This window comes from Adiantum capillus-veneris, chromosome 12 (genome assembly GCF_014529385.1).
Source record: "Adiantum capillus-veneris isolate H3 chromosome 12, ASM1452938v2, whole genome shotgun sequence".
Taxonomy (NCBI): domain Eukaryota; kingdom Viridiplantae; phylum Streptophyta; class Polypodiopsida; order Polypodiales; family Pteridaceae; genus Adiantum; species Adiantum capillus-veneris.
In genome coordinates, this window is record NC_140942.1 from 4,608,100 (window position 1) to 4,621,790 (window position 13,691).

Below are 13,691 nucleotides of genomic sequence, written 5' to 3' on the forward strand. Positions count from 1 at the left end.
GGCCACGTGGTTCTCGAGCCCGGAATGAAGAGATTATGAGCCAAGTGAAAGACCTTTTGGAAAAGGGTCTTATCCAGTCGAGTACTTCACCTTACTGCTCTTCGGTGTTGTTGGTTTTAAAGAAAGACGGACTTGGAGAATCTGCATTGATTACAGAGCTCTCAATAAAATCACCATCAAGAACAGATTTTCGATTCCGAGGATCAATGGTATTCTTGACCGACTACAAGGATCCTCCTGTTTCAGCAAGATTGATTTAAAAAGCGGATATCATCAGATCAGAATCGCGCTAGGAGATGTCTACAAGACAGCTTTTCGGACGAGCTACGGCTTATATGAATTTCTGGTAATGCCTTTTGGCCTTACCAATGCTCCAACGACTTTCAACCGAATGATGGATATGATTTTCAGAGAGTACAGATTTTTTGTCGACACTTTCTTTGATGACATTATAGTCTTCTACAAGGATGAGACAGAACATAGACACCATCTGCTACAGGTCTTTTAGACATTGCGAGATCACAAACTAGTTATCAATGCTAAGAAGAGTGATTTTTTCTTGCCGGAGATGCACTTTTTGGGACACATCGTCTCAGCAGCAGCAGGAGTACAGATGGACCCCGCCAAGATTGACACTATATGTGATTGGCCCGATTTGAAGAATGTTCATGAAGTTAGAAGTTTCTTGGGCTTATGTTCTTACTACCGGCGGTTCATTCAGAAGTTTGCAGAGCTCGCTTCCCCTTTGCATATTCTGACACAGAAAGGAGTCTCTTTCTCGTGGGGACCCACAAAGGTGACTACCTTTCAGACTTTGAAAGAGAAATTGACTATGGGACCAGTTTTGACTTTGCCGGATTCGCAAAAGTCATTCGAAGTATGTTGTGATGCTTGTGGTCGTACTCTGGGTGCGGTCTTAATGAAAGAAGGCCATGTCATTGCCTATGAGAGTCGATTGTTTTCAAGGCCGGAATTGACAGCACAGATTTATGAGAAAGAGCTTTTGGCGGTTATGCATGCTCTTACTCACTGGCGACATTACCTACTCGGGGCCGATTTTACGGTCTTCACTGATCATCATGGTTTACGCTGTTGCTTGTCACAGAAGCAGCTTTCAGAAAAGCAGATATGGTGGGCTAACATCTTGTTACACTTTCACTTCCAGATTGTCCATGTACAGGGACATAATTACTTGGTGGCAGATGCTTTGTCTCGCAAGCCGTTAGTCTCGACTCCTTCTGCGATTCATCATAGAAGCTTCGAGGACATGGCCGATCAATACGCCATAGATCCATATTTTTCTGATGTATTCACTCGAATACAGAATGGGGAGGTCGTAGCGGGATATTCCATATGGGATGGCTACTTGATGAAGAAAACGATGTTGTACGTTACACAACCGTTGAGGGAAAAGGTTCTAACTGAATGCCATTGTCCACCTTTTACGGGTCACTGCAGCATTCACACCACCTTGCAAGGTGTGGATCATTACTTCTTTTGGTCGCGACTCAAGAAGGATGTGGACGACTTTGTATGCAAGTTGCTTGGTATGCCAGAAGGTCAAGTTTGACAGGCATAAAGCACAGGGATTGTTACAACCATTACCCATTCCCACCCGCCCCTGGGAAAGTATTGCTATGGATTTCATTTTTGATCTCTTGACGACACAGAGTGGACATGATGGCATTTGGACTGTCATCAACATATTTAGCAAGCAAGCTCACTTCGTTCCAGTGAAGAAAACAATCAAGCCGGACCATTTAGTGAGACTGTTCATTTCATAGATTTTCAGATTGCATGGCATGCCTCAAACAATAGTCTTTGACAGAGATTTCCGATTCACATATTTAGGCTATCTGCGAGAACATTGGCACACGGTTGCAGTTTTTGTCATCTTTCCACCCGCACACATATGGACAATCTGAGGTTGCAAATTCAGTCTTACTAGATTTATTGAAGTCTTACATTTCTCATCAGAAGACTCAATGGGAATAAATTTTGCCCTGGTGGAATTTGCCTACAATAACACGATCCACTCTTCGACAGGAAAGGCGCCATTTGAGATTATTGAAGGTGCTACGAAGGACCAAGGTTCCACCCTTCCTTAGCACGAAAGATAAGATTTTTGAAGCCGACCAGTACACGAGGGACTTGGACACTATTTTTTCCAAGGTTCGCGAGGCTTTAGCGAAATCTCAAGAAAGACATAAGAAGGCAGCAGATCGACACCGTCACAATTTGAAATTAAAGGAAGACGATTGGGTGCTCTTACATTTTGAGACGGCACGCCTAAGACAGAAAAAGAGAAAGGAACGGCTTTTTCCAAAGCTTAGCATGAGATACTATGGCCCTTTCCGGATAAAAGAAAAGATAAATGATGTCTCCTTTAGACTGAAGCTGCCCGATACTTGAAAGATTCACAATGCTTTTCATGTGAGTCTCTTGAAGCCTTTTAAAGGCGATGTGTCCGATGATAGGGAGCCAGATGAGCAACCCGAAGTCGAGGAAAGCGAGGAGATACTCGTTCCTGAACAGATATTGCCACACAAGGATAGAAAGATTTTCAAGAACTATCCTGCATTGGATGAGAAGTGGATGGAGGAGGAGGACCTAGCAGATACTCCTCAGATTTTGGAACTTTACCTTGAAGCATTCGGTTTAGCATAGTCTACTCCGATAGAACCCCGATTTCACGATGGGTGAATCTAGTGCAGCGGGCTTGCACAAGAGGGGAGTCGCTCCGCTCCTTTGTCAACGGATTACCCCAATTTTGATATAGAGTCACTTATGTCCCTTTGGGTTTCAAGGATACTGTTGGGCTTACAGTATTCACCTGTATGACTTTATGAACCGAATTGCCAAAAATGAAAATGATTGATTTGTACTTGACTTGTTTGAGTGCAAGAACTGAAAGACGAAATGACTGCTGCATTTCGGTCTCATAAATCTCTATAGACATGATTGCATTAAGGATTAGTTAATCGGCCATCTATGAGGTCGCGATTGGATCTAGATGCGATTACTAAATACGTTGCCGATTAATCATGGTCTGAGATTTGGAATCAATTTCAATGTGATTTGTCCTGTGATGTCCTGTGATGTCCGGTGATGTGACTGTCGATTTGTACAAGTGCTAGATGTGTTGTGTCTACTGCGTCGGTACCAACAATCACTGTCTACTAAGACAGTTCATGGCCTCTCTCTGTTTTGCAAGCGTAATCAAGGGCGATTACAATTCTTTCAAGAGGGGGTATGTCACAAACTGGTGACGTGGCTGGCCCCCAGACACAACCCTGCAGCTTGTGACGTGGCAGCAGCCCGGATAAGGTGCCGACAAGCTGACCGGCAGATTGTGCGGAGCTTTGTAAATTGCACTGACTGCTGACGTGGCAGTTTTTCGTAAAACGCGCTGACATTGTTGACATGGCATTCCGCACGAATCTCTGTAAATTACGTTGGCCAGCTTTTGAATTAGAGATTTTTAGGGCTCTGCTTTTGGGCATCCCTTGTACCAATAAGTAAGTGGGCTAGGCCTCATTACTCAGATCACTTGGACGTAGAGTCTGAGAGTGAGCGCCTGCCTACTCTCTTGTACTTTGAACACAGATTAATATAAACAAAAATACCGAAAGGGACTCCAGTCTTTGGGGCCAATACCTCTCGGCACGGAACTATGTAGGGACGTGTCATCTTTGTGGACTATTTTGAAGTGAATCTCTCTTGTGTCGCGATAGAATCTTAACTTGAGGTGTCACAAACTGGTGACGGTAGCAAAGGACAACAAGATGACGAGGGATGAGGTGGAGGCAGCCATCGAGCAAGCCGTTTTGGCCCGAAAGAAAGAGACGCATAATGCTCTCGACATCGTCAATACAACCCTATCCGAGAAGATCACAGCTCTGTGTGCCTCTTTCATAAGCAAAGTGGTAGCACGAGATGAAGAAATCGACAAACTAATGGAGGAGTTGGAGGACATGCGCTCTCGGACCAAGCTTAAAGAAGGAGAAATTCAGCCATCCATGCCAGAAGAGCTGAATATCATTAAGGCGCAACTACTTACCATCCAAGTGGAGGAGGAGAAGAAGGCACGAGAGACCTCTTCATGGGTAGAGGTGCTCACCCGCACCAAGAAGCAAGTAGAGAAAGCGGACCAATGGATCCAAGTGGCCAAAATAGGGAAACATGAAATGCCCACTCCCGAAACATAACAATTGAGGAAGAGCAAAGAAGAAAAGCATTCCTCAAAAAGAGGCCTACACTAAAGCAAAGAGGGATTTTCTTGAGAGATGATCTTACGTTGTCTCAACTAGCACACATGAAAGAATGCATGCCCGAGATCTTGGCTCTTAGAGAGAAGGGAAGCTCGCCTTCTATAGAGGAGGCAAAGTGCTAGTACTTGACAAGCGCACCGCATACAAGTACACCGCATGACGGTGTGCAGCCTATGGGACCGACCTTGTAATGGAATTGGCCTATTAACTTGAGAGTAACGGAAATTTATGAGAGTACTTTTGAGAGATTAATTTGTGAGCATAGCGGGTGAACATAATTGAAGATAACAACATAGACATAGCAGTTAATTAACTTGGCATGAACAATACTTTTGCAAGAGAGAGAATTTAGAGAAAATGACAACAGTTGAGGACCGGATTTATGTGCAGCCGGTCCTCCCTCCAATAGGCATTTGGATTATGATTTCTCCCATTAAGAGAGACTTGTTACAATACAATCTTTGTCTTCCTTGTGACCTAGGTGATGAAATGAAGATGGAAAGCTTCATGCATCACAAGCATAACATAAACTTTGAAGAAAGCTTTAACTATCCCAAGCCTCAGTCCCAAGACCTCAAACACCTTCGAAGTGGAGAGAGCTAGCAGGGAACGAGAGTAGGACAAAGGAAGAAGAAACATTTCATAGGAGAAAGAATTAACTCCTCACTTACATAACTCTTCTCGCTAGCATACATAATAGCATAGTAATGAAGAAGAAGGAGATGGCAAGCTTAGGCATTGAAGCATAGCTCTTGGTTGGATTTGCACTCCATAGCCAAGAGTGTTGGTGTAGGCTCTCAACCTCTACTTGCTTAGAGAAGGAGAGGGAGCTCTTGCACTTTACACATTGCATAATGAGAGTGTGTGTGAGTGGTTGTGGGAGAGTATACCCCCTAAGCAACCCCTTAGCTTGCTTGGGTCGACCCCCCCTCCCTTGTAGCTCATGCTTGAAGCTCATTGGACCCCTCCAGGCCTAACCAATCACAAGCAAGAGGCATTACAAGCAACAAGGGTAGCCTTGGGACAAGTGTCCCCCTTTCCCCTTTGAGAGAGAGGACTTGATAAATGCAAAGACAATTAAATAAATCTCCTAAATTATCATTAGACCCCTTGGGTGGCCAACCAATAGGCTTCAGGCACACCATGAGGGCAACATGAGGAGGAACTTGATAAGTGTCCCCTTTGCTTTCTTTGTACTAGGCATGCCTTGTGAGTGTGTGTGTGTGTGTGTGTTCTCTCTCATCCCCCACATGTAGGGCTCGCCCCCTCCTTGTAGGGATTAGATATTTGACTTTTGACACCTCAAGCCCCTCAAGCCTAGGCCTAGTTCCCACCACAAGCTTGGCCCTTAAGCACTTCAAGCTTGGGCTGGGTTCTCACCTCAAGTACAACCCTAGCATCTCAAGCATGCCAAGCACCTCAAGCATCTCAATCATCAAGCACCTCAAGCATCTCAAGCACCTCAATCATCAAGCACCTCAAGCACCTTAAGCTTGGTCCGGGTTCCCACCTCAAGCACAGCCCTAGCTTACCTAAGGTCAAAAGACTTTTACACTCATTATTGGAGTTCTTCAATGAAGCTAACCCTAAGGTCTTATGCTCCATTGGTTAGCCCTGCTCTTTGATAGACCATCTCTCATTTGGGCCCCTTTACCATTGGCCCCATGTTGAGATAGATCTATAAGCACATGTCTATATCTTAACCCTTGTTCCCGTTTATTCTCCAACATTAAGTGATCAGTTTAATATGAGAAAATCATTTGGATTGGTTAGATATTAGATTTTATGACAACCTAAAGCTTGCGGTATGGAATTGCAACCGCTTGTTACGATTGGATGTTGGAGCCTTTGCGGATTCCTTTTGGGAGCATGTCCAGAATGGTTGGTATGATGATGAGAGACGAGAGCCCGACTACAAAGAGAGGTGGCTTTGGGAGAGATCACACATGGACAGTTGCATATACTCTTCTAGCGCCGTATACAACGAAAGAATAGAGCTTTCTTAGCTTAGCTTGATGGAGATATTTATAAAATACTCTTGAGTCAGGACTCTAGGGAGGCTTGGCAACTCTTTAGAGAGCACTGACCCTCTCTGATCATTACTTTTATACAGAGATGGGCACAATATGCATCCTCTCTATACACAGTAGCAAAGCAGTTACCATTGCCAGACCAGCAAGAGCTAGTGAGGCGAGCAATTGACAGATTGCACACGAGGAGGGCACATGATCATGATGGTACATTGGCAGAGCATTTCATACATACTAGGGATCATACTGATGGTTTGCTGACCTTCATGTTAAACAAGGCCATGTGTGAGGGGTTTCCTGAGTCTTGGAGTACGTCTACAATTGTACCACTACTCAAGTCTAGAGATCCAATCCTGCCAACTAACTATCGCACTATCATCATTGGCCACTCATTGGCCAAGCTACATGCATCTATACTTGAGCATGAGTTGAGCACATGAAACACAAAGAGGGTGTACGAGCTTCAGGGCAGGGTGGATTCAGGAGGGGATTCTCTATACTTGACCATATCTTCACCCTTAGAGCGATCATTGAGGAGGGCAGAGCACATGGGAGAAGGATTTATTGTAGCTTTGTGTCACAGACAGGTGACGTGGCATGCCAGGACACACTGGACATAGTGGCAATAGACCTCGGCACACAAACACCCGTAAAATGCGGAGACAAGCTGACGTGGCACTCCTGGATTTCACGCCGGATTTTCCACTTACAAGCCGTACGAAGGAACCCACTTTTTGCGCTGACTTGCTGACGTGGCAGAGGGTACGGAACTCCGCTTTTTACGCTACTGTACAGATTTTGCGCTGGCTGAGTTTTTGGGACAGTTTTTGGAACTTGATGCTTTACGGAACTCCGTTTTTTATGCTGCTGTAGGGATTTTGCGCTGGCTGAGTTTTTGGGACAGCTTTTGGAACTTGATGCTTTATTTTTTAAAGTGACTGCTTTTGGGGATCTGCTTTTGGGCATCCCTTGTAACTTATAAATAAGTGGGCAGGGCTCTCACTTCTCAGAGCATCTGGACACATAGTCTGAGAGTGAGAACCCTCCCACTCTCTTGTACTTTGAACACAGATTGGTACAAAAAGAAATATCGAAAGGGGCACCAGTCTTTGGGGCCAATATTTCTAGGCACGGAACTCCGCCGGGCCGTGTCGAATCAACTATGAATTGTGAATTGTTTTGTAGCGAATCAGTGCTGTGTCGCGGTAGAATCTTGACTTGGAATGTCTAAGTTTGTTACAGTGGTATGAGAGCACAGGAAGATTCTTCTTCTACGGACGATCCGATCCTTTTTGCAGTGCACACAGCGACCTCGGACTTATTAGCCACTCCCACCCTTCATACATCGCGCATCGGGAGCGCTCCCGTCTTCATCGCTCTGTCTTACAAGGCATAAAGCCATTAAGAATTTCAGATTACACATGGGTTCTCGTGAAGAATCTGAGGGAGATGACACCTCTCAGTGGGAAGGGAAAGAAAAGTTGAAAATCCGACACACGAACTGAAGAAAAGAATGAAGATTAGGGCAAACTTTTTTTTGGACAAGTTTGCTAGAAAGGAGTACAAACGTCAACTGCGATTGGCATATGTGTGGACAGATTGATTAAGCACTCAAGGGATTCGAGATTGACGAAACACCTGAAGAAATACCCGACTGATAAGATTTACTCGAGATGGCGTGTGGCCCTTGCTTCTCCTCTCAGGTAGGGAGGAAAGCCGAAAAGTTAGACGAGTACAACAAAGCAGAACCTGTACTCACCGAAAGACATGGACAAGCAAAGCAAAAAGCAAAGCTTCGAAAAGGGTAAGAAAAAGGCAAAGAAGCTTAGATTTCGCCCAGTTTCTGGCAGTTCCACATACAGAGGAGTCATCCTCAGACAGTTCAGACTTCGACGATCACATGTTTTATGCAAAGAAGAAACATTTTCATAAAGCCAACCAATATGACTTCCTCAAAGATAAAAGCAAGAAAGTAAAAGAATTAGAAGAAGGTGGACAGTCGATTTAAATCCTTTTCTGGGTTCCGAGATGCTCGAACATGGTGGTCCACTCTTCTACTGAGAAAAAGACCTCCGGTTAAATGGTTGAACTTCAAAAGGCTTTTTAGTTCTTCTTGGCTGACTTGGGAGTACGAACGAGATATACGAACCGCTTGGAATCATCTTAGGATGACCAAAGGAGATTCTTTGGATGCTGATTGCGAGAGATTTTGGAGCTCTTTTCTACCAGCTTCTTCATTTAAGGTGGTCTCCTTTAAAGAATAGATTGAGCGGTTTTGCTGCGGACTTCCTTCAGAGATCCGAGACTGTTGCTTGGAACAAAAGTCAAATTCTATTCAAGAATTGATGGGTCATGCGAAACGGGGTTTTGCCATACACTTGGGCAATCTGACTTACCCCACTGATGAGATCTTGACTCAGAGAACCCAACAGACTTCTAATAATAATGAAAGTAGAAAGAGCAAGAGTTCCAGAGAAAAGAGAAGAAAGATACACGTCCCCGACAGACTCTTCGAGAAAGGGCTATCTATCTCCGTAGAGAATTTGGACACATCTCCGCAAAGTGCCCCAAGAAGGCACAGCAAGAACAGATTGAAGACAGACTAGAGAGTTCTAGAGCAGCAAAGGAACGTATAAAAAGGCAGATGAAAGCGGAACTGGAACCACATTGCGTGGGGCCCGAACCGAATCACATGAAAGAAAGTACAAAACTTTGCCAAACTCAGGGCAAAGTGAAAGATCAAGAAGCCCTCATTTTCTTTGATGGAGGAGCCAAGGCCAACTTCTTTTCACTTGAATTGGCGGCTCGATTTGGAATTACGGCCGACACGCGGAGGTAGTTCTAGCAGCACCCGGACGGGATGTTGCCATTACATCGATCATTGGAAAACTTCGTTTCCAATGTCAGGGGTAATTACGGCACCAAGGACTTCTACGTAATTCCCTTGTGAGGTTGTGACGTCCTCCTCGAAATCCCTTGGTACCACAAGAACACCGTCGTGGTTGACTATCGGGCTGAGAAAGCGATTTTAACAAATGAAGGGCACAAAGATTGTACTTGATAAAATTCAGCTTCTTTACTCGATTTTTTGGAGAGAGCTGAATAATGATTGAAGGTCGAATAAGTTTTGACCTCGAAAAGAACGCCAAGATTTTCTCCTCACATGTTGATTGTTTCTCTGAGGGCCTACCAGGCGAGTTGTCACCAGCTCGTCCTAAGGATCATACTATTGATCTGATACTTGGAAGCACACCACCGAACCGGCCACCTTACCGTGTGAGCCGAGCCCAGAACGAAGAGATTATGAACCAAGTGAAAGACCTCTTGGAAAAAGGGTCTTATCTAGTCGAGTACTTCACACTACTGCTCTTCGGTGATGTTGGTTTTGAAGAAAGATGGATCTTGGAGAATGTGCATTGATTATAGAACTCTCAATAAATCACCATCAAGAACAGATTTCCGATTCCGAGGATCGTTGATATTCTTGATAGACTACAGGGATCCTCTGGTATCAGCAGGATCGATTTGAAAAGTGGATACCATCAGATCCGAGTCACGCCGGGAGATGTCTACAAGACAACTTTTCGGACGATCTTCAGTTTATATGAATTCTTGGTGATGCCTTTTGGCCTTACCAATGCTCCAATGACTTTGAACCGAATGATAGACAGGATTTTCAGAGAGTACAGATCTTTTGTTGACACTTTCTTTGATGACATTAATGTCTTCTCCCAGGATGAGCCAGAACATAGAGAACATCTGCTACAGGTATTTCAGGCATTGCGGGATCACAAGTTGGTGATCAATGCAAAGAAGAGTAAACTTTTCCTACCCGAGATACACTTTTTGGGACACATCGTCTCAGATCCAGGAGTGCAGATGGACCCGGCCAAGAGAGAGACTATCCGTGATTGGCCCGATTTGAAGAATGTCCATGAAGTTAGAAGCTTCTTGGGCTTATGTTCTTATCACCGGCCATTCATTAGAGAGTTTGCAGAGGTTGCTTCCCCTTTGCATTCGTTGACACAGAAAGGAGTTCCTTTCTTGTGGGGACCCACAAAGGTGACTGCCTTTCAGACATTAAAAGAGAAATGACTACAGAACCAGTTTTGACTTTGCCGGATTTGCAGAAGTCATTCGAAGTATATTGTGTTGCTTGTGGTCGTAGTCTGGGTGCGGTCTTAATGCAAGAAGGCCATGTCATTGCCTACGAGAGCCGATTGTTCTCAAGGTCGGAATTGACAGCACAGATATATGAGAAAGAGCTTTTGGCGGTTATCCATGCTCCTACTCAGTGGCGACATTACCTACTCGGAGCCGATTTTACGGTCTTCACAGATCATCAGAGTTTACGCTACTTCTTCTCACAGAAGCAGCTATCGGAAAAGCAGATGCGGTGGGCCGAACATCTTGTCACAGTTTCAGTTCCAGATTGTCCATGTGCAAGGACAAAAGAACTTGCAGGCAGATGCTTTGTCCCGGAAGCCATTGGTCTTGGCTATTTTGGCGATACATCATAGCAGCTTCGAGGATATGGTCGACCAATACGCCACAGATCGAGGTTTTGCAGATGTATTCGGTCAAATACAAAATGGGGAGGTAGTAGTGGGATATTCCATTCGGGATAACTACTTAATGAGGAAACAATGTTATGCATTACATAGCCATTGAGGGAAAAGATTCTAACCGATTTCTTTGGCCGAGACTCAAGGAGGACGTGGACGATTTTGTATGCAATTGCTTGCTATGCCATAAGTTCAAGTTTGACATGTATAATGTACAAGGATTGTTACAGCCTTTACCCATTTCCGAAGACATAGAGTGGGCACGTGGTGTCATAATAACTAATATCTAATTCTCCTAAATGATTTTCTCATGTTAAACTGATCATTTAACATGGGGAAGTACCAGGGGAGAAAAAACTAGATTATTAGTAAGGCTAGCAGACTCGTCACAGTAGGGGGGCCCACACTAGGGATCCAAAGGGGTACCATCTACAGAAGAGCAATGTGCAATGTGCAATGAATGGGCTCCAAAGACCTTAGGGTTCAGCCCATTAAGACTTCCAAAAGGTTGAGTTCCAAAATTTCAAAGTGTAAGTCCAATGGTCAAATGTTAATGGACTTGGATGCTTTGTGTGTGTACAAAGATCCAAATAGCTAGAGGACAAGTTAGAGGGCGAGTTGGGAAGATGACAAAGCTTGAGAAGTGACCACACACACACACACACACTATACACCGAAGCTTACCCTTTCCACAAAGTAAAGAGGACACAGGTCAGGCATGCAAAGAAACCCCCAATTCTTGCCTGCATCCTATTGGATGGGCACAGAGGTGGACCAATGAGAAGTTAGCTAGTGTAAACTAAAATTTTATTTTTATAAATGCTCAAAAAAATAACCAATAAGAAATAGTCTCCCTAAAAGACTATTGGGCACTCAAAAGGTCCAATAATAATTAAGCAGTTCCTAAAATTGCTTAATTCCTATTGGCCAAAGGACTAAAAGGTCCAATAGCAAAGCAGATAATTAAATTAATTATTTGACATTTACAAAATGGAAAAAAGGATGGACACTTGTCACAAGGCTCTTAACTGGGCCTCTCAAAGGCTATTGGCCAAATTATTTAGGGGCCAATAGGAAGCCAGCAAGAGTAAAACTTATACTCAAATACTATTGGCTAGGCTTTTCAAGAGCCAATAGGAATGCATCATGAGTAATTGGCAGGGGGGGTCAACCAAGAGGAGAGAGGGACTGTTTTGAAGTGCATTATTCCATACACACTCACACAACTCATGTGTAGAGCAAGAAAATCATCTCCTTCTCCAAGCTTTAATAGAAAGCTCATCTTCTTCTCCAAGATTGAGAATGGAGGCCTACACCGACAACTCTTGGATATGGAATGCAAATCCAACCAAGAGCTAAGCTTCAATGCCATGCTTCTCTCCTCTATTATCTAATTACTAAGCTAAGCTAAGCTAAGCTACAAGAGTAATTAAGTGAGGAAATACTTCTTTCTCGTAAGAATACTCCTTCTTCCTCTAGATCTACTCTCATACCCCGCTAGCTCTCACCATCTTCGAAGGTATGTGAGGTCTTGGGTCTCAGACCAACGAGTAATTGATGTTATGTGTTATCACGTGTAAGTTTGGTGCATGAAGCTTCCATCTTCATAGCAACGACGAGTTTTTACCAAGGAACACAAAGAATTGTATTGTACAAAGTCTCTCTTAATGGGAGAGTTATAATACAAATGCCTAATGGAGGGGGGACCGGTCCATGTAAATCCGGTCCTCAATAGTTGTCAATTGTTCTATTTCTCTCCCTCTTTCAAGTATTCTTATACCAAACTAATTAGGTGTTATGCTAATGTTGTTATCTCCAACCAAGCACTCTTGTATGCTCATTAGGAATTTGCTCTTAATGAAATGCTCACTATGTTAAGTTATTTTCCGCTATTTACAAGCTTTATAGACCAGTAATTGTTACATTGGTATCAGAGCTATCGGTTTCTCTTTTCTTGCTCAAGAAGAGAGGTCCTCAAGCTTGCTACAAACGGTTGGTATTATTAATTGCATGAGGGTAAGGAGAACAGGGATTTATTATCCTTGAGGTGCGCCTGCTTCGTGCAGTTAACGGGGTATCACCGTCAAGAGCTATGGTCTTAATAATGGAGTCCCAAGGGGCCTGCCTACGGCTTAACCATTATTGAGCTATTAGAAGCTTGACAGGAACCGGTGCCGACTGGGCTATGATAAACCCTCTCTTCTATTCCTTGCAATTAATGATATTCCGAGCCACAGGTATAGATGCTTGAGTGCTTATCTTTGAAAGTAAAGAGGAGTAGCAACTAGGGCTTGAAGTGCCAAAGTACAAGTAAGAATTTACACCTAAAACTTAGTTATAATGGCTGACAATAGTAGAGAAAGTGAAATTAATGTTGATGGCTTTGATTTTGCTAATGGTCAAGCTACTAATGATGCCCCTATGCTTGTGAACTATCTTGTTACTAGGCTTCAACAAGCCATGGGCAACCCATCCCTCCAAGGTGAAGTATAACAGCAATTACACATCCATGGAATTCTCCAATCTCCTCACCTAGAAGAGGGAGTGCCTATGAATGCTCCTAGTGAGATTTCTAAAAGAGGGCTCTCTACGGTGAGAGAAGAGGAGGACCCATGCGAAGGATCCAAAAGCTTACAAGTTGATGGGGCAACTCCCTCACCAAGGAGAGCCCAAATCTCAACGGTAGAGCCCCCACCGAAAGAACGAGAAAGAAGTGAATCTCCCGCAACCTCGGCGGAGATGGCACCACGAAGAAGGCGGGCAAAACGCTCTCCAACACCCCCTAAACGGAGAAGACCATCAGATAGTCCTTCTCACCGTAATTC

The 13,691-nt window shown here is 44.0% G+C and overlaps 1 protein-coding gene across 5 annotated transcripts in view; it reads right to left on the minus strand.

Annotated features, from left to right (window-relative positions):
* The window catches only part of LOC147445238 (uncharacterized), a 150,610-nt gene that overhangs the window by 11,034 nt on the left and 125,885 nt on the right, over positions 1–13,691 (minus strand). The window lies entirely within an intron of this gene.